Below are 25,585 nucleotides of genomic sequence, written 5' to 3'. Positions count from 1 at the left end.
CGCCGAGCCTCGGGCACCCCGTATGGTTTTAATCTGACTTTTGCCTGAGGCTCAGTGACAATGTCATGCTGGATTATGGAAGTATGTCCAGGGAGGTCCGAGAACACATCTGTGTTCTGACTAATGAACTCCCTGGCCTCCTGATAGAGATCGCGATTCGCCGAACATGCGAACATATGGCAATATTCGCGCCCGCCATAATTTTTTACATTGTGAAGAACTTTGACCCATGACACATCCATCAGGTGGTACAGGACAGCCAATTGAAAAGTTTCAGCACATGGACATACCCCCTACCTTATAAATAGACCTGATCTGGCTGCCTTTTTACATTCTTTCTTTTGTCTTGTCAGTGTAGGGAGAGGTTGCTGTGTGGAGCAGGGACAGACTGTTAGGGACACAAATCTCTAGCTAATAAGTCAACAAAAGTCCTTTTAAGGACTGGTATATGTGTACTATTGATACCCTCCCCCAAAATGTTTTAGAGGGTCACCAGTAGGTTCTTGTTCTTAATGTTTTAGACGCAAATACCCATCACATTATCGGCGTGTATCCAAAGAACTGACAGCGAGGGAATAACAGGTACCTCCTTATCATGATGCATAGGTAAAACACCTATTATAACACCAGTATATCGTTACACCCATAACGATTGGCTATACAATATGCTAATCACCTGTGAATCAGAGGGGGTGTTACCAGTGATTTGGCACCAAAAGTCCCCGCTATTTAAACTCTGCTCTAGTATAGAGGTTGCACATCATCAGCCATTATCATCGCCAGCATATAGCCACCATCTTTCGGCTATGGGAATCTAAACAACAGCAAGGTCCCCTGATGAACCAAGGATCTTCACTTGGGGAAACGCGTCGGGGGAGTCTTTCTTTTGATCATCTATGACAGTTATCTCTGTCCTTAACAACCAATGGGAAGTCAAGTAGCCAACTGTGAGGAAGCATCTTAGGGTCACGTGAGGGTAAGAAAAGGGTTTAGCCATCGAGAGGTGGGGTCGCCCCTTTCGGGGCGGGTGCTCTGCCTGTAGGCAGGGGTAGACACCGTAGGGCATCATTAGGGATAATATTTCCTCCCGACCTCACCTGAAATATATCTACCTATATAAGGGAATCATCAAACTGTAAGTGCCATATCTCTTACCTTATATCGACAAGTGACCTACTGCCTAGATGCTAACGGTGGGTCTTGACTTACCTTCAGTCTAGCTTTTGTTATAATATCATGAATTATTTGGAATTATTCTCTTTAAATTATTATCTAGTAAAAGTTAAATTTTAAGCACTACTATACGACACTCTGTGATTGTCTGATCTTCATCTAAGTCACAACAATAGACAATCACAGTCTGCTTAAACTAATAACACACAAAGAATTAAATGTTACCATGTTTTTATTGAACACACCATGTAAACATTTACAGTGCAGGTGGAAAAAGTATGTGAACCCCTAGACTAATGACATCTCCAAGAGCTAATTGGAGTGAGGTGTCAGCCAACTGGAGTCCAATCAATGAAATGAGTCCATGGTAAGACAAATTGTCTATTAATGGAGAATGTTCAGGTCTTCTGCTACTCTCCCCAGGAGTGGCCGTCCTGTAAAGATGACTACAAGATATATATATGCAAGAGCGGACAGAATCTCTTTAATAAAAATTGTAGTACTGCCCCAGGTCCTTTATGTCCTGCGCAACTCGCCTGTATGGATCGCAGACAAGTATTTTAGATTGATAGAGTGGATGCTTAACGATCTAGTATGGGGGAGGAAGCGTGTGAGATTGAAGGCACTCTATTTCTCCATGCCCTAAAACCAGGGAGGTCTTAACCTCCCCTATTTTAGGGGAGATGACTACAAGATAAAGATGACTACAAGATATATATATGCAGGAGTGGCCATCCTGTAAAGATGACTACAAGAGCACAGCGCAGACTGCTCAATGAGGTGAAGAAAAATCCTAGAGTGTCAGCTAAAGACTTACAAAAGTCTCTGGCCTATGCTAACATCCCTGTTAGCGAATCTACGACACGTAAAACACTAAACAAGAATGGATTTCATGGGAGGATACCACAGAGGAAGCTACTGCTGTCCAAAAAAAACATTGCTGCACGTTTACAGTTTGCACAAGAGCACCTGGATGTTCCACAGCAGTACTGGCAAAATATTCTGTGGACAGATGAAACCAAAGTTGAGTTGTTTGGAAGAACCACACAACACTATGTGTGGAGAAAAAGAGGTACAGCACACCAACATCAAAACTTCATCCCAACTGTGAAGTATGGTGGTGGGGGTATCCTGGTTTGGGGCTGCTTTACTGCGCCAGGGCCTGGACGGATTGCTATCATCGAAGGAAAAATGAATTCCCAATTTTATCAAGACATTTTGCAGGATAACTTAAGGCCATCTGTCCACCAGCTGAAGCTCAACAGAAGATGGGTGTTGCAACAAGACCACAACCCAAAGCATAGAAGTAAATCAACAACAGAATGGCTTAAACAGAAGAAAATACGCCTTTTGGAGTGGCCTAGTCAGAGTCCTGACTTCAACCCGATTGAGATGCTGTGGAATGACCTCAAGAAAGCGATTCACACCAGACATCCCAACAATATTGCTGAACTGAAACAGTTCTGTAAAGAGGAATGGTCAAGAATTACTCCTGACCGTTGTGCACGTCTGATCTGCAACTACAGGAAATGTTTAAAAAAGTCCAGCGAAATTGATGTCTAAAGTGCAAAGCATAGGGGTAATCATGTATATAACAGAACGTCCAGCAATAGACCCTATTGAAAAATATGATACCTATATTTAATGAGAAAACTATAACTCCTGGTGGTGGGGACTCCCTGTCCTCGTGCCCAGCCTACAACGTATTGATGTGTTTCTGTGTCAGTCAATTCTCCGGGGGGGGCCACTTTTCGGTACCAGCAATCCTCCTTCCTCCACCTCATCAGGGCTTGTTAGGAGTTTGAGGCTAGGCACGAGGACAGGGAGTCCCCACCACCAGGAGACGTCCCTGGGCACAGGATTAGATCAGGGTAGTAGTGGCAGGGATATCTTCCCCACCGCTTACCCACCTTGTCCTAATTATCTTTTGTGGCCCACCCGATCTGACTTTGTTAGAGTTATAGTTTTCTCATTAAATATAGGTATCATATTTTTCAATAGGGTCTATTGCTGGACGTTCTACAGGAAATGTTTGGTTGAAGTTATTGCTGCCAAAGGGGGTTCAACCAGTTATTAAATCCAAGGGTTCACATACTTTTTCCACTGTGAATGCTTACATGGTGTGTTCAATAAAAACATGGTAACATTTAATTTGTTGTGTGTTATTAGTTTAAGCAGACTGTGATTGTCTATTGTTGTGATGTAGATGAAGATCAGATCACATTTTATGACCAATTTGTGCAGAAATCCATATCAGTCCAAAGGGTTCACATACTTTTTCTTGCAACTGTATATCTTCTGGGGTGCCAATGGCAGGTTCCTCTTTTAGGGATTTTTTAAAGATCTGTCAGGATACCAAGATTTGCATCGATAAAGAGGTTACCCGCATGAAGACGAATGTGGACAGGAAAATAAGAAAACAACCTTAGTTCTTGCTGGGAGATAAGGTATGGCTCTCCTCCAGAAACATCTGTTTAAGGGTTCCTAGTTTCAAGTTTACCCCTAGGTACCTGGGACCCTTTGTAGTTTTGAAGAAAATCAATGAAGTGACCTATAAGTTACGGCTACCTCTCTCTCGTTTCCCCAATGCCTTCCACGTGTCCTTGCTAAAACCTGTAGTTCTTAACCGCTTCTCTACAGCTCTACGGCGACTCCATTATCTGAAGACTCGGAAGGGACATTCGAGGTCAAGGACATCTTGGACTTCAGGAAACGTGGTAAGAAACCTACAAACTGGTGGATTGGAAGGACTTCGATACAGAAGGGAGGTCTTGGGAGCTGGAGGAGAATATTCATGCTCTCATGAACTCAAGAAAAGGGGGCATAAGGGAGGGTACTATGACAGCGGCTGCTGTATGCCGCTGTCCCCCCACTTATTGCCGCAGTCCTGGGCGCCGCATTCAGTGGAGACCTGAGGCCTGTGCTTCCATTACATCGCTGCGGTCCTGGGCTCTGTTTCTGTAGGTGTTATTGCTTCTGAGGATTCTGCTCCACAGCTTCACTCAGCCCTGGACACAGTATGAGTTTGGCTGGTTTCGAGTCACACTGCTTTAAGGGCGGAGCGCATCACTCCCTGGGCATTGTGGGTTAGGTCAGGTGACCTCTCTGACCAACTTTTGCTCTCCTGCATATATATAAGTTGCTTAGCCCCCTTCCCAGATGCCTCAGTGTCAAAGTATTTGTGTTTGCTGGTTCCTGATGCTCTCGTGTGCTCCTGACCTATACTTCGTTCCTGGACTCTGCTTATCGTCTGATCCCTGCCTACTTGCTTTAACTCTCCTGTTTTTGATCCGGATTGCCTGACGCATACCTGTGCCGCCTGCCCTGACCTATTGCCTGTCTGACCACGTTTCTCTGCCTCGTCCTTCAGTCCAGCACAGTTGCTCCTGGTAACATCTGTGCTCGCTTACCTATGCTTGTACTACAGGTATCTACTCAGGTACCTCCTGGTCTGCCCGGACCAGCTGCCACTGACTCGGGGATGCACTGGAGTAGCCCCTGGCAACTACCCTAATGGCTCAAGTCTATCCTCACCATCAGTGGCTCTAGTGAAAACCAGGTAGTTGCTTAGACACGCCCCTCCAGAGTATAGCCAGTCAATGGCACAGTGGGTTCACACCCGCTGATCCGTGGCAAAAAAACAACAGCCTGGCCTCACTATCCCATTGTTCTCTATTAATAACTCCAGCAAGAAACCATGCCATCCCTTAGTGCCAAAAAAGACAAAACTATAATATATCACGGATCCAAAAAAGTCAGTATGGTATGCGTCTTGGCTAGTTACATATCACGGAGAAATGAGGTGCTAAAAAGTACATTCTTTATTTGAAACAAATAAAAAAGATGAAACAAATGAAAGAAAATAGGGGGATTTTTACACTATCAAAAAACCCAAGGCCACATCTGGTGTGCTTGTTAATGCTGGACCCCACAGAGGACTATCAACATATAGGTCATAAGAGGTCTCAAGAGGGGGATACCTAAGGGGCAGTATCTCTGGGTTTCGCCGTAACTGTTCCTCTATATCGGACTTTCAATTATAAGCTAGAGATTTGGAGAATAGGTTTTTTGCAGCAGGGTTATCCCCGCAAAATACTGACCTCGGCCTATCAGCACTAGCTGTCTTGTACACAATAGTCTTTACTCAACCCTAGGAGAAGGGAGGCTGATGAGGAGCAAATTCGCATCATTCGCATCATGTTCTTCGTAAACACTGTGGTATTCTCCAGATGGACACGGATGTGGGACATCTGGTTAGGGACACCCCAGCAATCACTTATTGTGAGACCTTCCCCAAGAGGAGGTAATTTAGACCAACGAGTCCTCCAAAAAGAGGACCAATGGACTTTCAGATTGGGCACTGTTCGCCCTCAAGGTATTAATGATAACATTTCATATGTCTGCTTCATTGATTAAATATGGTACAGAGATATGGTGACACCTGTCCAATGGTGGTGTTTTGTGGTGGTGATTTTGTCTTCTTTTTACCATTTACCTATTGTTTGTCAGGGGCAAATGACTCATCTCATGTGGTTGCTCAGTGCTGCATTTGTCAGACGGATCCGCATCGGATTTACGGATCTGTCAGGCAGTTCCGTCAACGAAACTGCCTGCCGTAATCCTCTAACGCTAGTGTGAAAGTACCCTAAGTGTTACCATCCACACGTGACTTTGGAATGAATATATATGACTGTATAGTCTCTCTTGGTACATTTGGTGAAAACTGTTTCAATAGAGGCTCTGCTATACACACGGGACTTCATTAGTGCTTTGGACATACATGACCTATACGTTGATAGTCCTCTGTGGGGTCCAGCATAACAAGTGCACCAGAAGTGGCTTTGAGTTTTTCGAGGGTGCAAAAATACCCTTATTTTATTTAGTTGTTTTAATCTTTTTTAATTATCTCAAATAAAGAATGTACTTTGTAGCACCTCATTTTTCAGTGATATTTAACTAACCGAGACACATACCTACTGACACTTTTTTTGAATCAGTGATATATTCATGTTGTGAATGAGCCTAAAAAATTCTTCCTTTTAATTGGAAGCAGCAGCAGTGCAGTGTGAATGTTGAAAGGGTGCAGTACGATATAGTGGCATGGAACATACAAGGCAGTAGGTTGGCCTGTAGTGGCAAATGCCTTGCGTTAATAGTAGTAACAGTAGGGGATTAGCAGCAAGGAGCAGCTGCTGCAGCAGCCATGTGGTACATGTTGGCAGGCAGACAGCAGAATGATGGAGGCAGCAGCAGCTTTATGGAAGATGATGGTCAGCATGCCGCAGCAGTGGCATAATGCTGGTGGTGGCATGATGGAGACAGCAGCAGCCGTAGAGAAAATGATGGTTGGCAGGTCGCAGCAGTGGCATGATGGCGGCTGTGGGATTATAGAGACAGCAGCAGCTGTACAGAAAATTATGGTTGGCATGTTGCAGCAGTGACATAATAATGGCGGTGGTATGGTGGTGGCAGCAGCAGTGTTCTGGAAGATGATAGTCAGTGGGCCACAGCAGTGGCATGATGGTGGCGGAGGCATGATGGAGGCAGCAGCAGCCCTACAAAACATGACGGTTGGCAGGTCGCAGCAGTGGCATGATAGTGCCAGTTGCATTAGAGCGGCAACAGCAATAGCCTTAGAGGAGATAATGGTCATTGGGCGGCAGAAGTGACATGATAGTGGCATGATGGAGGCAGGCAGACAGCAACAGTCGCTAGACGGGGCACCGCCAGCAAGATCAGATCTATTAATCGGCCACAGCCGGAGGAACGTGAAAATACTCCCCGATCCAGGCTTTTTTCATTTTGACAAAAGCAATGTTTTGGACACTTGCAGAGGACTATTTGGCTCCAGAGTATGCACCTGGCCAGAGTTATGTAGTCCTGAACCTGGGCGTTGAGGAGGGAGACGTTGGCTTGCTGACTGGTCTCAACCTGGCGCGGCATGTAGAAAAACTGCTCCATCATGTTGAGGAGACTGAAATCCTGCTACTGCTACTGTTACTGAAACTTCTGCTGCGTTTGGGGGTGTGAGGGGGGTAACTATGCAAGGGGCAGAGAGGGACTCCCTTTCATACATTCTGGCGGCAGGCATCTTTAAAAGAACTAAAAATATAAAATTGGATTAAAAACATGGCTAACGAAATCCCCCCTCTTGAAAAAACCCCTAAGGATAATAGTTGAAATTTGATAACACATGGTCGTCACTGGTGTTAAATTCTTCCGAGGCCCCAACAATTATTCATTCACCGTACAGAAAAGAACAAGTAAGTATGTGGCTGGAGGTAGATTACACGGTCATTGGTATCAATTTTACAGCAGGCCAGTGGACTACAGACCCCCCAAAATTATGCATTCAGCGGACAGAAAAGAACAAGTAAGTATATTGCTGGAGGTAGATTACACGTCATTGGATATTAAATTTACAGCAGTCCAGTGGACCACAGGCCCAAAAAATTATTCATTCACCGGACAGAAAATTATAAGTAAGTATGTGGCTGGAGATAGATTACACGGTCATCGGATATCAATTTTACTGCAGGCCAGTGTATTACAGGCCCCAAAAATTATGCATTCACCGTACCGAAAAGATCAAGTGATTATGTGGCTGGAGGTATATTAGACGGTCAATGGATATCAATTTTACTGAAGGCCAGTACAAATATACAGTACAGACCAAACGTTTGGTCACACCTTCTCATTCAAAGAGTTTTCTTTATTTTTATGACTATGAAAATTGTAGATTCACACTGAAGGCATCAAAACTATGAATTAACACATGTGGAATTATATACATAACAAAAAAGTGTGAAACAACTGAAAATATGTCATATTCTAGGTTCTTCAAAGTAGCCACCTTTTGCTTTGATTACTGCTTTGCTCACTCTTGGCATTCTCTTGATGAGCTTCAAGAGGTAGTCACCTGAAATGGTCTTCCAACAGTCTTGAAGGAGTTCCCAGAGATGCTTAGCACTTGTTGGCCCTTTTGCCTTCACTCTGCGGTCCAGCTCATCCCAAACCATCTCGATTGGGTTCAGGTCCGGTGACTGTGGAGGCCAGGTCATCTGGCGCAGCACCCCATCACTCTCCTTCATGGTCAAATAGCCCTTACACAGCCTGGAGGTGTGTTTGGGGTCATTGTCCAGTTGAAAAATAAATGATGGTCCAACTAAACGCAAAATGGATGGAATAGCATGCCGCTGCAAGATGCTGTGGTAGCCATGCTGGTTCAGTATGCCTTCAATTTTTTAATAAATTCCCAACAGTGTCACCAGCAAAGCACCCCCACACCATCACACCTCCTCCTCAATGCTTCACGGTGGGAACCAGGCATGTAGAGTCCATCCGTTCACCTTTTCTGCGTCGCACCAAGACACGGCGGTTGGAACCAAAGATCTCAAATTTGGACTCATCAGACCAAAGCACAGATTTCCACTGGTCTAATGTCCATTCCTTGTGTTCTTTAGCCCAAACAAGTCTCTTCTGCTTGTTTCCTGTCCTTAGCAGTGGTTTCCTAGCAGATATTCTGCCATGAAGGCCTGATTCGCACAGTCTCCTCTTAACAGTTGTTCTAGAGATGTCTCTGCTGCTAGAACTCTGTGTGGCATTGACCTGATCTCTAATCTGAGCTGCTGTTAACCTGCGATTTCTGAGGCTGGTGACTCGGATGAATTTATCCTCCGCAGCAGAGGTGACTCTTGGTCTTCCTTTCCTGGGACGGTCTGCATGTGAGCCAGTTTCTTTGTAGTGCTTGATGGTTTTTGTGACTGCACTTGGGGACACTTTCAAAGTTTTCCCAATTTTTCGGACTTACTGACCTTAATTTCCTTAAAGTAACGATGGCCATTCCTTTTTCTTTGCTTAGCTGCTTTTTTCTTGCCATAATACAAATTCTAACAGTCTATTCAGTAGGACTATCAGCTGTGTATCCACCTGACTTCTCCACAATGCAACTGATGGTCCCAACCCCATTTATAAGGCAATAAATCCCACTTATTAAACCTGACAGGGCACACCTGTGAAGTGAAAACCATTTCAGGTGACTACCTCTTGAAGCTCATCAAGAGAATGGCAAGAGTGTGCAAAGCAGTAATCAAAGCAAAAGGTGGCTACTTTGAAGAACCTAGAATATGACATATTTTCAGTTGTTTCACACTTTTTTGTTATGTATATAATTCCACATGTGTTAATTCATAGTTTTGATGCCTTCAGTGTGAATCTACAATTTTCATAGTCATAAAAATAAAGAAAACTCTTTGAATGAGAAGGTGTGACCAAACTTTTGGTCTGTACTGTAGGTCAAATACATATATTTAAAAGAACTAAAAATATAAAATTGGATTAAAAACATGGCTAATGAAATCCCCCCTCCTGAAAACAAACCTAATGATAAAAGTTGAAACACATGGTCGTCACAGGTGTTGAATTCCTCAGAGGCCCAACATTAGGCATTCAACGGACAGAAAAGGCCTTTTATGCCTTATTATTTACATAAGACAGGGACCATTCTTTGTTCTTGGTGTTGTAGGATACGTGTGGGCTGGCATGAGGAAATTCAATTAAACGTGGTAGTCACAGGTGTTGAATTCCTCCGAGATCCATACCTCATTCATTTTTAGAAATGTGAGGTAGTCCACACTGTCATGAGCTAGGCGAGTGCGCTTATCGGTCACGATCCCCCTGCTGCGCTGAGCGTCCTTTCGGATAGGACACTGGACGAGGGGCAAGCCAAGAGTTCCTTGGCAAATTGTGCCAGCTCTGGCCACAGGTCAAGTCTGCACGCCCAGTAGTCCAGGAGTTCCTTGCTTCTCATTGCGTCCACATCGGCCGTTACTCGATGTAGTTAGACACATGTCATTCTAGGCATTCCCTGAGGCTGGATCCAGGGGGTGGCTGTAGATATATTGGCTGCAAGAATGATCTCATATCCGAAGTGACCAACACATCTTCAAACCGCTCTCTTCTTGCATGCGCTGTTGGATTGGTACCCGCAACTGTTTTTCAGTGAGTGGATATTCCTCTGCCAGCGCCCGCAAAACCAGAATGCAGCATTTCTTGAAGCAAGGCCTAGAAGTGCTGCCTCTGTGATGCTGGTAACATGTCTGCCATTTTGTGTTTGTACCGGGGGTCTAAGTACATTGCCACCAAATACTGGTCCTTGCCCTTTATGCTTTTTATATGGTGGTCCCTCTTCAAACACTGGAACATGAAGGCCCCCATTTGCGCTAAACTGAATGGAGTGGCCTGACTCCTGCTCATCTTCCAGGATAATGTTGTCCTCGGTCTCCTACCCCCATTCACGGACAACACTAGGGATCCCGAAAAGTTTAAAGCATGCTCTTCTTGCTTCTTCTCGAGATCATCCTCCTCTGACTCCTTTTCAGACTCCTGTTGACTTGTCTCAGATGGAGTAGTCCCCCCCGTGGGAATTCATCCAGCATTGCGACTTACTCATCTTCCTGCTCCTGCTCCTCGAGGGCTTGATCAATGACACGACGCAATGCACACTCCAGAAAGAAGGTGTAAGGTACGATGTCACTGATGGTGCCCTGGCTGCGACTGACAGGTTTGGTGATCTTATCAAATGGCCGCAGAAGTCTGCATGCGTCGTGCATGAGCAGCCACTGGCGCAGTGAAAAAAAAAAAGCTCCCCAGAACCTGTCCTGCCGCAGAGTTCGTACAGGTAGTCGTTAACTGCACGTTTATGCTGGAGTAGCAAATCAAGAATATACAAGGTGGAGTTCCAGCGCGTCGGGCTCTCACAAATCAGACATCTGATGGGCAGGTGGTGTAGCCGCTGAACGTCAGCAAATCGAGCCATAGCCGTGTAAGATCGTCTAAAATGGCCAGAGATTTTCCTGGCATGCCACAAGACGTCTTGGACCCCGGGGTATTTGGCAACGAATCGCTGCACAACTAAATTCAGGACAAGCTCCATGCATGGCACGTGTGTCATTTTGCCCTGTTTCAGCGCTCTCAGTTGGCACCGTTGTCTCACACCACTATACCAACTGTCAAATTGAGCAAGGTTAGCCAATGATCGGCCTCTGCCTGCAAAGCTGCAAGGAATGCAGGACCGGTGTTGCTCGACTTCCAGGCACAACAGCTGCAGCACAGCATGGCAACGTCTCACCTGGCACATCAAATAGCTCCAACATGGTGTGACTTTCAAAGCTTGGCTTAACACATGTAATAGGAAGAAAGGATAGTGTGAGCGACCCTGTGCCCAGCTGCTGTTGGAAATGGGCAAGCTTCCATGGAGGAAGAGCCGGATGAGTGCCTGGTGTTGGATTCAGCCTTGTTGCCTGGGTGCTGCCCCGCCACTGCCGGAAAAAACCTTGACCAAGTGAATAAAAATACTTGTACTGTCCCTGCCCATAAGAACTGCTCCAGGTGTCCACTGTGGCTTGAACCTTGGCGCACAGCCAGAATCACAGGGAGCGGCCCAAGTTGTCCACCCCGTGAAAATACAAAGCAGTGATGGCTCTTTGGAAGGAAGAATGCCAGCTAAGTATTAGCAAGGTTGACATCACGTCATTAGCTCTTTAAGTGGCACAGCAGCAACTGCACTGCCAGCAACTTGGCCAGGTGCGAATTAAGCTTGCGCACCATAGGATTGCTGGGTGTGTAGAGTTGTTTCCTGCCCATGCATTGCATTATTGATGGCTGATAATCGAGCTGAGAAGGAGGAGGAATTTGAGCTGGAGAAGTGGAGATGGATGATGATGTGAAAGACATTGTACTGCCCATAGATGCGGCCTTTCTGCCACGAGAGGGACAGAGACAAGGAGGGAACTCCTGTTGTGGTAGTTGGCTGCTACCTTTGTTTGCCCCCAGGATGGGGTGATGCCTCTTCCTGTGATTCAATACAGCTTTGATACCTACCTTCGTGTTTGCCTGCCCACAACTTATTTTCCATTTACACAGCTTGCACAGGTCAATACTTCTGGTTTCTGGAAGCATGGAGAAAAACAGCAGAGATAGAGACCGCCAAGATCAGATTAGTTTTGGCACATTTTGAAGCTAACGCACCCATAGCAACAGAGGCATCACTAGATCCCGAAGCAGACGTGGGCCATGCTGTTATTTGGGAGTTACATGGTATCTGCTCTTTATTGCTGCTGCCATCAATCCCTCTCCCAGGTCTTGTTCAGCACGCAATCATCATCACAGTCCTCACCCTCCCTGATGCTTCTATCAGACTGTGGGATATCATGGTGGGTTCTTTGGCCCCCTTCCATGCTCAGAATTTGCCACGAATGCACCCAATGCCAATACTGTGGCTACGGGTCCCACTACTACAACCTCTAACACAGCTATCCCTGGGGTCTACAGCCTCCACCTAAACCTCCTCCTAAGGGCAGTACAAACATTGACTGCTGTCACATAAGTCATTAACAGAGAGACTCTCTTGACTATCTTCCGTAGGGCGTGGTGAGGTGAATTATTTTGGTATTAATTTCTGCATCTTTAAATTAGACTGGTACCTTGGTACCAAATGCGACTTTGGATTCCTATTTTTAAATGCTTTAAAGATGCAGAAATGAATACTGAAGTAATCTACCAAAATCTCACAAGACTTTGGGTGACACAAAGTTTGCCTACATGTAGGCAATACATTTTAATGCTGTATAAAGACAGGTCTTTGACAGCATTAAAACGAAGTGCTTGAATGAAGCGACTTCTTCGATTTCTGATCTGAAGCTTGATTCGTTCATGCCTAGTGATCACCTTTATGCTGGTTTAATTAAATTGAATAAGTCCCCCCAAAATTTATGTTACTATCATATGGAATATAAAATAAATAAAAAAGAATGAGGCCAGATGCTTAATATAATTTTATCACCCACAGGTAAATTGTTGCACTACCCTGTGCATTTTTGTATTGATCACCTATATGCTGGTGTAATTAAATTGAACAACCCCAAAATAGAATGACATTACAACCATGTGGCGATACAAGAAACAAAAACAGATGATTTAAAGGATTACTGTCACATTTAGACCCTAATTTCAATTTTCATATATGTAGTTACTAATAACATGATATTCCAGAATCGGTTAGACTGACGTACACCATATTTAATAAGATTCAGCCCTTAGCAACCAGTCTACATAAAACTGCAATTTCACTATTCAGTTAAGATGGCCGCCACTGCCCTCACCCTGAGGCTAATCCCGCCTGCCCTCACAAGCCAGTAACAATAGCCCCCCAAAAGTGTCAGTAACCAGAGCCCTACCCCCTAAAGGGTTAATCTCTCTTATCACATGTTGCTTTCATTTATACACTGAGCAGATGGCAGATCTCTCTTCCCTGTTGTGCGCTGCTTCAACTCTACTTCTCCAGCTCTGCTGAGTGAGGGAGCGTCTGCCAAGCGCAGGGACAGGGAGAAGTGCACACAGCCCAGGCACCGTTATCAGCTGCTGGGGAGGACCTGGCTTTAATCATTTACTTACAGTCCCTGGCTGTCAGTAACGTGACCTTGCACGCAGCCTGCTTCTGTCTGCTCCGTCTATGTTAATAGACGGACCATGCCTAGCAACCCTATTCTAAGCACAGGTAAAAGTAGGCAGTACAGGGAACAAAAATGTGGAATTAAGGGTTAATTGAATACGCAGTGAAAAGTTGAAATAGGGCCACCAAGGTGATATTAATCACCACAATCCAATACTCCAAAAAATAAAATAAAAAAATATGACAGGTATCCTTTAAGGCCACACCTGAAACTTAATATTATGTTATCACTCAAAGGTAAATTGTTGCGCTACCCAGTGTTTTGTTGCAGTGATCACCTATATGCTGTTTTTTAAACTGAACAACCCCACAAAAAAATGAAATTCCAACAGTGTGGAAATAGAAAAAACAGAAGTGAATGCTTGGGGCCTTACACTTACTATTATAACTCACAGGTCATTTGTTGTGTTACCAAGTGTTTTGGTGTAGTGATCACCTATATGCTGGATTGCTTAACCACTTCAGCCCCGCTAGCTGAAACCCCCTTCATGACCAGAGCACTTTTTACACTTCGGCACTACACTACTTTCACCGTTTATCGCTCGGTCATACAACTTACCACCCAAATGAATTTTACCTCCTTTTCTTCTCACTAATAGAGCTTTCATTTGGTGGTATTTTATTGCTGCTGACATTTTTACTTTTTTTGTTATTAATCAAAATGTAACGATTATTTTGCAAAAAAATGACATTTTTCACTTTCAGCTGTAAAATTTTGCAAAAAAAACGACATCCATATATACATTTTTCGCCAAATTTATTGTTCTACATGTCTTTGATTAAAAAAAAATGTTTGGGCAAAAAAAAAAAAATGGTTTGGGTAAAAGTTATAGCGTTTACACACTATGGTACAAAAATGTGAATTTCCGCTTTTTGAAGCAGCTCTGACTTTCTGAGCACCTGTCATGATTCCTGAGGTTCTACAATGCCCAGACAGTAGAAAAAACCCACAAATGACCCCATTTCGGAAAGTAGACACCCTAAGGTATTCGCTGATGGGCATAGTGAGTTCATAGAACTTTTTATTTTTTGTCACAAGTTAGCGGAAAATGATGATGATTTTTTTTTTTCTTACAAAGTCTCATATTCCACTAACTTGCGACAAAAAATAAAAAATTCTAGGAACTCACCATGCCCCTCACAGAATACCTTGGGGTGTCTTCTTTCCAAAATGGTGTCACTTGTGGCGTAGTTATACTGCCCTGGCAATTTAGGGGCCCAAATGTGTGAGAAGAACTTTGCAATCAAAATGTGTAAAAAATGACCGGTGAAATCCGAAAGGTGCACTTTGGAATATGTGCCCCTTTGCCCACCTTGGCAGCAAAAAAGTGTCACACATCTGGTATCGCCGTACTCAGGAGAAGTTGGGGAATGTGTTTTGGGGTGTCATTTTACATATACCCATGCTGGGTGAGAGAAATATCTTGGCAAAAGACAACTTTTCCCATTTTTTTATACAAAGTTGGCATTTGACCAAGATATTTTCCTCACCCAGCATGGGTATACGTAAATTGAAACCCCAAAACACATTCCCCAACTTCTCCTGAGTACGGCGATACCATATGTGTCACACTTTTTTGCTGCCAAGGTGGGCAAAGGGGCACATATTCCAAAGTGCACCTTTCGGGTTTCGCAGACCATTTTTTACACATTTGGATTGCAAAGTAATCTCACACATTTGGGCCCCTAAATTGCCAGGGCAGTATAACTACGCCACAAGTGACCCCATTTTGGAAAGAAGACACCCCAAGGTATTCCGTGAGGGGCACTGCGAGTTCCTAGAATTTTATTTTTTTTGTCACAAGTTAGCGGAAAATTATGATTTTATTTTTTCTCTTTTTTCCTTACAAAGTCTCATATTCCACTAACTTGCGACAAAAAATAAAAAATTCTAGGAACTCGCCATGCCCCTCACGGAATACCTTGGGGTGTCTTCTTTCCAAAATGGGGTCACTTGTGGCGTAGTTATACTGCCTTGGCAATTTAGGGGCCCAAATGTGTGAGAAGAACTTTGCAATCAAAATGTGTAAAAAATGACCGGTGAAATCCGAAAGGTGCACTTTGGAATATGTGCCCCTTTGCCCACCTTGGCAGCAAAAAAGTGTCACACATCTGGTATCGCCGTACTCAGGAGAAGTTGGGGAATGTGTTTTGGGGTGTCATTTTACATATACCCATGCTGGGTGAGAGAAATATCTTGGCAAAAGACAACTTTTCCCATTTTTTTATACAAAGTTGGCATTTGACCAAGATATTTTCCTCACCCAGCATGGGTATATGTAAAATGACACCCCAAAACACATTCCCCAACTTCTCCTGAGTACAGCGATACCATATGTGTGACACTTTTTTGCTGCCAAGGTGGGCAAAGGGGCACATATTCCAAAGTGCACCTTTCGGGTTTCGCAGACCATTTTTTACACATTTTGATTGCAAAGTAATCTCACACATTTGGGCCCCTAAATTGCCAGGGCAGTATAACTACGCCACAAGTGACCCCATTTTGGAAAGAAGACACCCCAAGGTATTCCGTTAGGGGCACTGTGAGTTCCTAGAATTTTTTTTTTTTTGTCACAAGTTAGCGGAAAATGATGATTTTTTTTTTCTCTTTTTTCCTTACAAAGTCTCATATTCCACTAACTTGCGACAAAAAATAAAAAATTCTAGGAACTCGCCATGCCCCTCACGGAATACCTTGGGGTGTCTTCTTTCTAAAATGGGGTCACTTGTGGCGTAGTTATACTGCCCTGGCAATTTAGGGGCCCATATGTGTGAGAAGTACCTTGCAATCAAAATCTGTAAAAAATGACCGGTGAAATCCGAAAGGTGCACTTTGGAATATGTGCCCCTTTGCCCACCTTGGCATCAAAAAAGTGTCACACATCTGGTATCGCCATACTCAGGAGAAGTTGGGGAATGTGTTTTGGGGTGTCATTTTACATATACCCATGCTGGGTGAGAGAAATATCTTGGCAAAAGACAACTTTTCCCATTTTTTTATACAAAGTTGGCATTTGACCAAGATATTTTTTTCACCCAGCATGGGTATATGTAAAATGACACCCCAAAACACATTCCCCACCTTCTCCTGAGTACGGCGATACCAGATGTGTGACACTTTTTTGCAGCCTAGATGCGCAAAGGTGCCCAAATTCCTTTTAGGAGGGCATTTTTATACATTTGGATCCCAGACCTCTTCTCACGCTTTAGGGCCCCTAAAAAGCCAGGGCAGTATAAATACCCCACATGTGACCCCACTTTGGAAAGAAGACACCCCAAGGTATCCAATGAGGGGCCTGGCAAGTTCATAGAATTTTTTTTTTTCCGCATAAGCTAGCGGAAATTGTTTTTTGTTTTTTTCTCACAAAGTCTCACTTTCCGCTAACTTAGGACGAAAATTTAAATCTTTCATGGACTCAATATGCCCCTCAGCAAATACCTTGGGGTGTCTTCTTTCCAAAATGGGGTCAGTTGTGGGGTGTTTGTACTGCCCTGGCATTTGAGGGTCTCCGCAATCATTACATGTATGGCCAGCATTAGGAGTTTCTGCTATTCTCCTTATATTGAGCATACAGGTAATGAGATTTTTTTTTCCGTTCAGCCTCTGGGCTGAAAGAAAAAAATGAACGGCACAGATTTCTTCATTCGCATCGATCAATGTGGATGAAAAAATCTCTGCCAAAAAAAAAAAAGGAGGGGAAAGGCGTCTGCCAGGACATAGGAGCTCCGCCCTACATCCATACCCACTTAGCTCGTATGCCCTGGCAAACCAGATTTCTCCATTCACATCAATCGATGTGGATGAATAAATCATTGCCGGTATTTTTATTTTTTTTTTCATATATATACAAAGTGTTTGCCAAAGCTTGGGAACGCCGCCTCCTCCTCAGCTCGTATGCCTTGGCAAACGTATCTGTTACTGCAGAGTAGAAATCTCGTCTTGCAGCGCCGCATACACTGACTTGCGTGTAATCTGACAGCAGCGCAATGCTTCTGTCAGAATGCACATCAGTGCTGCAGCTAATCGATCGGTTGGTCCACCTGGAAGGTAAAAAAAGAAAAAGAAAAAAAAAGAAAAAACCAGGCCGCAACGCAATAATTTTATTAACTTTGCAACAGAACATATAAACTTAAACTTTTTTAACTGAACATTAACCTTTTTGCTTACTGTTGTTTTTTTTTTTTTTTTTATCTTTATAGAACAAACCTCTCCTTCCCCATGGGTCAATGTGCAAAGCGCAAATCGCCCAAAGATGTGGCAAAGTGCGTTATGCACTTTGTCCCATGTGAAAGGAGACGTTTGCAGCAGCAGTGAGTGAATGGGCCCTAATAGCCCTGTGTGCCTGTCCTGGTGAGATGATCCCTATGCTAATAGTGTACCTGTGAGTGGTACTTGCGGAAACACTCTCCAAAGCATAGGGCAGGGTGGTCAGGACAGTAATAGCGGGTGTCACGCCTTATTCCACTCCTGCTACAGACACGACATCTTTTTCGGGGTGACGGTTGGGTTGAGGTACCAGGAACGACATTGGGGAAATGTCGCTCGTGTAGACGGCTAACTACACTGGTGGATGGGGCCACGGAACCTCCTGGGTACAGGAGGTTCTCCATGATCTCTTCCTGAAATTTGAGGAAGGATCCAGTTCTCCCAGCCTTACTGTAGAGAACAAAACTATTGTACAGAGCCAATTGAATAAAATATACAGACACCTTCTTATACCAGCGTCTGGTTCTGCGGGAAACTAAATACGGAGACAACATCTGGTCATTGAAGTCCACCCCTCCCATGTGAAGGTTATAGTCGTGGACTGAGAGGGGCTTTTCAATGACACGGGTTGCTCGCTCAATTAGTATTGTCGTGTCTGCGTGAATGGAGGAGAGCATGTAAACGTCACGCTTGTCTCTCCATTTCACCGCGAGCAGTTCTTCGTTACACAGTGCGGCCCTCTGCCCCCTTGCAAGACGGATGCTAACGAGCCGTTGGGGGAAGCCCGCACGACTAGTTTGCGCGGTACCACAGGCGCCAATCCGTTCTAGAAACAAATGCCTAAAGAGGGCCACACTTGTGTAAAAATTGTCCACATAAAGATGGTACCCCTTGCCGAATAAGGGTGACACCAAGTCCCAAACTGTCTTCCCACTGCTTCCCCAGGTAGTCAGGGCAACCGACCGGCTCCAGGGTCTGATCTTTTCCCTCATAGATCCGAAATTTGTGGGTATAGCCTGTGGCCCTTTCACAGAGCTTATACAATTTGACCCCATACCGGGCGCGCTTGCTTGGGATGTATTTTTTGAAGCCAAGGCGCCCGGTAAAATGTATCAGGGACTCGTCTACGCAGATGTTTTGCTCTGGGGTATACAAATCTGCAAATTTCAGGTTGAAATGGTCTATGAGGGGCCGAATTTTGTGGAGCCGGTCAAAAGCAGGGTGGCCTCTGGGACGGGAGGTGCTGTTATCACTAAAGTGCAGGAAACGCAGGATGGTCTCAAATCGTGTCCTGGACATAGCAGCAGAGAACATGGGCATGTGATGAATCGGGTTCATGGACCAATATGACCGCAATTCATGCTTTTTAGTTAGACCCATGTTGAGGAGGAGACCCAGAAAAGTTTTAATTTCGGAAACTTGGACTGGTTTCCACCGGAAAGGCTGGGCATAATAGCTTCCCGGGTTAGCGGTTATAAATTGTGTGGCATACCTGTTTGTTTCGGCCACAACTAAGTCTAAGAGCTCCGCAGTCAAGAACAGCTCAAAAAATCCCAGGGCCGAACCGATCTGAGCTGTCTCAACCCGAACTCCAGACTGGGCAGTGAAAGGGAAAACTACAGGTGCGGCTGAAGTTGGGGACTGCCAATCAGGGTTTGCCAGCACCTCTGGGATTCTAGGGGCTCTACGGGCACGTCTTTGCGGTGGCTGCGACGGGGTCACTACTGCACGTGCCACCGTACCAGCTTCAACTGCCCTTCTGGTGCTCGCTACTTCACCAGGTTGTACGGCAGTGCTGGTACTAGGTCCAGGAAGGGCTGGGCTGCTGGTGTATGCCTCACCACGTAATCCGACAGCACCAGCCCCACTCTGCTGCTCTTGAAGTGGATCCTGCGCAACCTGCGGTCTAGCGACACGGGGCCGGGTACGCCTGGAGCTATCAGGGACCTCAGCCTCCTCGTCCAAACTTTGGGTCAGAGAGCCACTGCTTTCTTCAGGTTCGTATTCTGACCCGCTGGATTCATCAGATGAGGGTTCCCACTCCTCATCCGACTGGGTCAGAAGCCTGTAGGCCTCTTCAGAAGAATACCCCCTGTTTGACATGTGGGCAACTAAATTTAGGGGTATTCCCTGAGACTACCCAAGAAAAAAAAGCAAGCCTGTCTTACAAAGGGGAGGCTAGCGAAGTACCGGAGGCCGCTGCGGTTGATAAAAAATATCAAAACTGATTTTTTTATCGCCGCAGTGCGTGTAAAGTGAATGTGCAGTGATCAAAAAAAAAATTTTTTTTTGTCACTGCGGTGGGGCGGGCGTGGGCGAACGCACGTGTGGGCGACCGATCAGGCCTGATCGGGCAAACACTGCGTTTTGGGTGGAGGGAGAACTAAAGTGACACTAATACAATTATAGATTTGACCGTGATCAGTTTTGATCACTTCCAGATACTATAAAAGTACAAATGCTGATCAGCGAATAACGGACTGCGGTGCGGTGGGCTGGGCGCTAACCGATCCCCAAACTACCTAACCAAGGGGCCTAAACTATACCTAAAACCTAACGGTCAATACCAGTGAAAAAAAAAAGTGACAGTTTGCACTGATCACTTTTTTCCTTTCACTAGTGATTGACAGGGGCGATCAAAGGGGTGATCAAAGGGTTAATTGGGGTTCAGGGGGGTGATCTGGACCTATGTGTAGTGTTGGTGGGTACTCACTGTGTAGCCTGCTCCTCTGCTGGATCCAACCGACGAAAAGAACCAGCAGAGGAGCAGGCAGCCATATAACAGATCATATTTACAAATATGATCTGTTATCTGGCGCTTTGATTGGATTTTTTAAAAATCATCAGCTTGCCAGCCGCGATCATTGGCTGGCAAGCTGATGACGATTTACTCCCTGACGAAATGCCGGCCTGAACTGCGCATGCGCGGGCCGGCATAGCGCGTCATCTCGCGTCTCGCGAAATGACGCGTATATTCGTGACTCTGCGCAGCGCTGCCGCCTCCGGACCGCACATCCGGAGGCGGTTAAACTGAACAATTTCCCAAAGATATAAAATTCCAACCGTGTGGACATACAATACATGAAAACGGATTATTGAGGCCTGATGCTCAATTTCATGTTACCACTCACAAGTAAATTGGTGCACTACCCAGTTATTTGTTGTAGTGACCACCTGTATGATGGTTTAATTAAATTGAACATCCCCACAAAAACTAAAATTTCAACTGTGTGTAATCTGGACATAGAATAAATGAAAACGATGATTAAGGTCCAGGCCTGATGCCTAATATCACGTTATCACTCACAGATAATGTGGTTCACTACCCTGTGTATTGGTGTACTGATAACCTATATGCTGGTTTCATTAAATTGAACAACCCCAAAAAAGAATGAAATTCAAACCATGTGGCGACACTTAATATCAAGTTATCATTTAACAGGTAAATTGTTGCGCTACCCAGTGTTTTGTTACAGTGATCACCTATATGCTGGTTTAGTTAAATTGAACAACCCCACAAAAAATACAATTCCAACTGTGTGGAGATAGAATAAACAGAAATGGATGCTTGAGGCCTGACGCATACTATTACATGATCATTCACTGGTAATTTGTTGTGCTACCAAGTGTTTTTGGTGTAGCGATCACCTATATGCTGGTTTACTTAAATTGAACAAGTCTCCCAAAAATATAAAATTCCAACCGTGTGGACATATAATACATGAAAACGGATGATTGAGGCCTGATGTTTAATTTCATGTTATCACTCACAGGTAAATCGGTACACTACCCAGTATTTTGTTGTAGCGATTACCTGAATGCTGGTTTAATTAAATTTAACAAGTCCCAAAATGAAATTTCAACCATGTGTAATCTGGATAAATAATAAACAAAAATGGATGATTAATGGCCAGGCCTGATTCCTAATATCACATTATCACTCACAGATAATGTGGTGCACTATTGGTGTATTGATCACCTATATACTGGTTTGATTACCGTATACTTTTCGCTTTATAAGACACACCTGATGATAAGACGCACCTAGGTTTTTGAAGAGAAAAATTAGAAAAAAAATATTTTGAACTAAAAGGTGTGCTTTTTGTGGGTTTTGAACTAATGGTGGTCTGTATGTGGATGACACTGTTATGGAGGGGATCTGTGGATGACGCAATGTTATGGGGGCATCTGTGAATGAACAATTGTTATGGGGGATCTGTGGATGACACACTGGTATGGTGGGAGCTGTGGAAAACACTGTTATGGGGGATCTGTGGATGACACTGTTATGGGGGATCTGTGGATGACACTGATATAGGGGATCTGTGGGTGACACTGATATAGGGGATCTGTGGGTGACACTGTTATGGGGATCTGTGGATGACACTTTTATGGGGGAATCTGTAGATGACACTGTTATGGGGGATCTGTGGATGACACGCTAATATGATGGGAGCTGTGAATAACACTGTTATGGGGGATCTTTGGATGACACTGTTATGGGGGATCTGTGGGTGACACTGTTATGGGGATCTGTGGATGACACTGTTATAGGGAATCTGTGGATGACACTGTTATGGGGGAATCTGTAGATGACACTGTTATGGGGGGATCTGTGGATGACACGCGGATATGATGGGAGCTGTGAATAACACTGTTATGGGGGATCTTTGGAGGACACTGTTATGGGGGATCTGTGGGTGACACTGTTATAGGGATCTGTGGATGACACTGTTATGGGGGGGGGGGGTCTGTGGATGACACTGTTATGGAGGGATCTGTGGTAGACACATAGCATCTTATAGTGAACCCATTACACTGGACCCGGCTCACAGCAGTCTTTACATGTAAATTGTGTTTATTAAATCCTTAACCAGTGGCTCTGGTTTGTTAAACTACCATAATCTTCTGTAGTAGTAACCTCACTCCCTCATTCATGCTCCTCCCACTTCATGAATGGAGCAGGAGGAGCATGAATGTAGTAGTACCACTACAGAATATTATGCTAGTTTAACAAACTAGAGCCACTGGTTAAGGATTAATGGCCAGGCAGCACAGAGGAGAAGGCGATCCTCCTGCTGCTCCGGTTGTGGTGAGTGAAAGACATGCGGGCTGGCGGCAGTACAGCACATACAGAGAAGCTGCCAGCCCGCCCAACGATACTAAATGTCATAAATGGAAGCACAGGCTGCTGGCATCATTTATTGAAGCCACCAGCCCATGCAAGGTGCTGCTTAGTGCCGCGATGTATGCACAGGCTGGAGGCTTCACTGAAGACTTTGCTGCCAGCCTGCGCTAACTTCCACCCACAGTTTCATGGCAGCTCAGGAGCCGTTAGTGAGAGCTCCTGAGCTGCCGCAGCCAGCACATTTGGGGTCAACTTGTGTTTATCCATTTTGGAGGGAAAAAAAGTGCATCTTATAAAGCAAAAAATATGGTAAATTTATTAACCCCCCCCCCCCCCCCAAAAAAAAAAAATTAGGAACTATATGGAGCCTTAATATTATGTTATCAATCACTGATTTATACAGGTATAAAAAGAAAATAAATTAAAAATGTGAGATGCCCTGACACGGAGTTTGCACTAGTATTTGTGAAAATGGGGGGGGGGGGGGGGGAAGGGGAATGAAAACATGTCCTTGCAGGTAGTTGCTTTTGAAGTTTGCAGCAGCTACAATTGTGCTAGGAGGCAAAGCCAGCGTAAGCTCCTCACTTCTCACTCCCTGGCTGACAGCTTCCCTGCCTGTCTCTACTCTATACACACAATTCTCCTTTGTAATTCTAGCCTTTCCCTTCACTGTCCCTGGCAGTAGAATACAAGCTTGATTAATTTCTGACTGTTCCTGACTTACTAAGGCTACTTTCACACTAGCGTTTTCAATCCGCTATTGAGATCCGTCATAGGATCTCAATAGCTGATGAAAACGCTTCAATTTTATCTCCATTTATTGTCAATGGGGACAAAACTGATCTGAATGAAACAAAATGCACCAAAATGTATTCTGTTCCGTTTGGTAGCTCTCCCATGGCTGACAGAATAATGCTGCAAGCAGCGTTTTTCTGTCCACGATGTGGTGCCGAGCAAGACACAATAGAAAACAAATCCGCCCCCCCCCCATTGACTTTAAATTTTAGTTCATGACGGATCTGTCATGGCTATATGAGACATCATACAACTTGATCCGTTCATGATGGATGCATGCGGTTGTATTATTGTAACAGAAGCATTTTTGCAGATCCATGATGGATCCGCAAAACCGCTAGTGTGAAAGTAGCCTAAGATCGTTTTTCTGGCATACACTGTAAGACCCAACCACCTTATTCACAACTCAGCACAGAATGATGCATTGCTCGTTCTGGTAGGGCACCTCCCTACCTGCTGCCTAACTGATTGGCTCATACAAGCTGTCTGTTGGCATGGGAGCCAATGAGGGCAAGCCGCCCCCCCCCACGTCTTCTCAGGGTCATGCCAGATCCCTTCTTCTTCGTCTGAAACAAACCTGAAAATATACGGGTTCGTCTGCCATCTGAAAAATTGCACAGTTCGGACAGAACACGTTCGACCCGAGGTGGTTTGCTCATCTTTACCTACATCCACCATGTATTTGTAAATGCTTAAGATAGGCATAATCATTTAAATGTCACTCTGCTTGCTAAAAGACATTCAATATAAAATACAGTATAAAACCCAAATTCCAGTTAAAGCTTCACCAGCAAAATATATATTCAGATATATGCAAAATATGATATACACTGTACAAAAACACACATTTTAGAGAACATGCTTCCATTGCCAATTCTATTAATTGTCTATTGCAATTACAATGTCAGAAAGTTCACCCTACCTGTATCTATACATTCACTTACAATTGTAACATCTTGTCATTCATAATCTTTGATTATTCCGTTAGATCACAAATCTAAGTTAACAATAGCAATACAGACAGAGCAGTTCTAACCTTCAGTGTGATATCCCATTACAACGCAGTCTAATGTGACAAAAGTCATTAAAAACCACTGAAAATGTCAATTAATAGCTTATTGCCATTATTTACTTAACTCGTTAGGGATCAAGATGACCATTGCTACATCTGTATGTTAAATATAAGTTATGCTGTAATCAGCTTTTGTGGTTAATACAAGAGCAGAACAATCTGGCATCAAATAGGAAAACCCCGGATGAGTAGTAATAGCACTTTACCTATAATTCATATTAATTGCATAAGTTATTGTATACATAATACATACTAAAAGTACAGAGAACCCCAAATTAAGCAGTACTTTCCAGCTCCTGCGAAAGCAACTGTCGGGGCATACTGGGAGTTGTAGTTTTGCAACAGCATTAGTAACAAATTTGAGAGCACTACATTTCAACAGAAAAACAAGCTATATCCATAAGTAGTTTAAATTTACTTACAAGTACAAGGAGAAATTCCAGTTCAATCAAGTATCAGTTTTCAGGCAGTTCTTGCAGGTTTTAAAGCAGACGATGAAGTATCTTATTTAAATGAAGGTAGAGATTTCTCCTCCCCAGTGCTTTGCATAAAACTCCCCTTAGATATAAAAAGGAACAGATGGAATTTCATTGAGCTTTCTGTTGTGTGTTCTGCACAAACATACAATTATCATGTATTAATTAATTGCTCAGTGTATATTGTATTGTATAAGTCTATTCTTTCTATTCTGCAGTATGC

At 44.2% G+C, this 25,585-nt stretch overlaps 2 protein-coding genes across 4 annotated transcripts in view; both read right to left on the bottom strand.

Annotated features, from left to right (window-relative positions):
• The window catches only part of LOC122937796 (collagen alpha-6(VI) chain-like), a 280,737-nt gene extending 255,321 nt beyond the window's left edge, over positions 1 to 25,416 (bottom strand). For 2 of the 3 annotated variants that reach the window (XM_044292846.1, XM_044292844.1), the window contains exon 1: positions 25,309 to 25,416. The gene's annotated coding sequence lies outside the window, so the exon portion shown is untranslated. The remainder of the gene's footprint in view (positions 1 to 25,308) is intronic. The other variant, XM_044292845.1, reaches the window with a different exon arrangement.
• A 6-nt stretch (positions 25,417 to 25,422) lies between these two features.
• The window catches only part of LOC122939370 (collagen alpha-6(VI) chain-like), a 177,426-nt gene continuing 177,263 nt past the window's right edge, over positions 25,423 to 25,585 (bottom strand). Inside the window, exon 13 of the mRNA XM_044295436.1 lies at positions 25,423 to 25,444. The gene's annotated coding sequence lies outside the window, so the exon portion shown is untranslated. The remainder of the gene's footprint in view (positions 25,445 to 25,585) is intronic.

The sequence above is a fragment of the Bufo gargarizans genome, chromosome 5 (genome assembly GCF_014858855.1).
Source record: "Bufo gargarizans isolate SCDJY-AF-19 chromosome 5, ASM1485885v1, whole genome shotgun sequence".
NCBI classification, from domain to species: domain Eukaryota; kingdom Metazoa; phylum Chordata; class Amphibia; order Anura; family Bufonidae; genus Bufo; species Bufo gargarizans.
This window is presented reverse-complemented; position numbering and strand designations above follow the sequence as displayed.